The 2,161-nt window shown below is 41.3% G+C and overlaps 1 protein-coding gene across 1 annotated transcript in view; it reads left to right on the plus strand.

The window, feature by feature from the left end:
- CSMD3 (CUB and Sushi multiple domains 3) overlaps positions 1–2,161 on the plus strand; it is a 1,491,512-nt gene that overhangs the window by 1,380,517 nt on the left and 108,834 nt on the right. The gene's annotated exons all lie outside the window — the stretch shown is intronic.

The raw sequence follows: 2,161 nt of genomic DNA on the forward strand, positions 1-2,161 counted from the left end.
AGAAGACTCTTGAGAGTCCCTGGACTGCAAGGAGATCCAACCAGTCCATTCTAAAGGAGATCAGCCCTAGGATTTCTTTGGAAGGAATGATGCTAAAGCTGAAACTCCAGTACTTTGGCCACCTCATGTGAAGAGTTGACTCATTGGAAAAGACTCTGATGCTGGGAGGGATTGGGGGCAAGAGGAGAAGGGGACGACAGAGGATGAGATGGCTGGATGGCATCACTGACTCGATGGACGTGAGTCTGAGTGAACTCCAGGAGTTGGTGATGGACAGGGAGGCCTGGCGTGCTGTGATTCATGGGGTCGCAAAGAGTTGGACATGACTGAGCGACTGAACTGAACTGAACTGATGCAGATGATACCACCCTTATGGCAGAAAGTGAAGAACTAAAGAGCCTCTTGATGAAAGTGAAAGAGCAGAATGGAAAAGTTGGCTTAAAACTCAATATTCAGAAAACTAAGATCATGGCATCTGGTCCCATATTTTCATGGCAAATAGATGGGAAAACAATGGAAACAGTGGCTGACTTTATTTTTGGTGTCTCCAGAATTGCTGAAGATCATGATTGTAGCCATGAAATTAAGACGCTTGCTCATTTGATGGAAAGTTATGACCAACCTAGACAGCATTTTAAAAAGTAGAAACATTACTTTGCCAAAAAGCTATGGTTTTTCCAGTGGTTATGTATGGATGTGAGACTTGGATTATAAAGAAGGTGGAGCACCAAAGAATTGATGCTTTTGAACTGTGTTGTTGGAGAAGATTCTTGAGAGTCCCTTGGACTGCGAGGAAATCCAACCAATATATCCTAAGGGAAATCAGTCCTGAATATTCATTGGAAGGACTGATGCTAAAGCTGAAACTTCAACACTCTGGCTAATTGATGAGAAGAACTGACTCAGTTGAAAAGACCCTCGTGCTGGTAATGATTGAAGGCAGGGGGAGAAGGGGACAAGTGAGGATGAGATGGTTGGATGGCATCACCAACTCAATGGACATGAGTTTGAATAAACTCCGGGAATTGGTGATGGACAGGGGCGTCTGCCGTGCTGCAGTCCATGGAGTCACAAAGAATCGGTCACAACTGAGTGACTGAACTTGCACTTAACTTGTAAGCATACTAATCTAGCTTGGTGAAAGGAAGCTCTGGAACCACATTGTCTGTGTTCAAATCCCTTCTCTGACATTCTGTAGCTATAGGAGTTGGACGCATTCTTAATTCTTTTAGCAATTTTCTTTTTTCAAATAGTAATTATAGATTAGGTACATAAATTAAGTAATATAGTTTTTGTGAGGGTTGCTGCTGCTGCTGCTAAGTCGCGTCAGTCATGTCTATTCTGTGCAACCCCATAGATGGCAGCCCACTAGGCTGGCTCTGCTGTCCCTGGGATTCTCCAGGCAAGAACACTGGAGTGGGTTGCCATTTCCTTCTCCAATGCATGAAAGTGAAAAGTGAAAGTGAAGTTGCCCACTCGTGTCTGACTGTGCGACCCCATGGACTGCAGCCCCCCAGGCTCCCATGTCCATGGGATTTTCCAGGCAAGAGTACTGGAGTGGGTTGCCATTGCCTTCTCTGTTTTAGTAGAGTTAATATAAATAAGATGTTTATAATATTTCTTGGAATGGAGTACCCATTGAGTACTTGTTTTCAATTATGACTAAATGCTAGGCACTTTCCTAGATGCAGGGAATTTGGTGATGAACCTTGGAAAGATTGGTATTAATACATAAACTAATATGTGTATGTAATTCCAAACAGTGATCACACCAAAATGGAAGTACATAATCAGAAGGACTAAAATAAGGGTAAGAAATAAGAAGGGTTAGTATAGAAAACTATTTAAGGAATGATTGTTCTCTGTCACTCATTTATGTCCAACTTTCTGCAACCCCATGTACTGAAGTTCCCCAAGCTCCTCTGTCCATGGGCATTCTCCAGGCAAGAATACTGGAGTGGGTAATCTTTCTCTTCTCCAGGTAGCCTTTCCCCACTCCATAAGGAATGATTAATTCCCCCTTAATATTGTAGCATTTTTTTAAATAAATGGTTAAAACTTGATAAATTCTACCATTTATTTTTATTCTTATAAATAAGCCCTTTGTAATTTTGTTTTTTTTTCACATGTGAATATATATATATATATATATATATATATA

This window comes from Bison bison, unplaced genomic scaffold, assembly GCF_000754665.1.
Source record: "Bison bison bison isolate TAMUID 2011002044 unplaced genomic scaffold, Bison_UMD1.0 scf7180017864491, whole genome shotgun sequence".
In the NCBI taxonomy this organism is placed as follows: domain Eukaryota; kingdom Metazoa; phylum Chordata; class Mammalia; order Artiodactyla; family Bovidae; genus Bison; species Bison bison.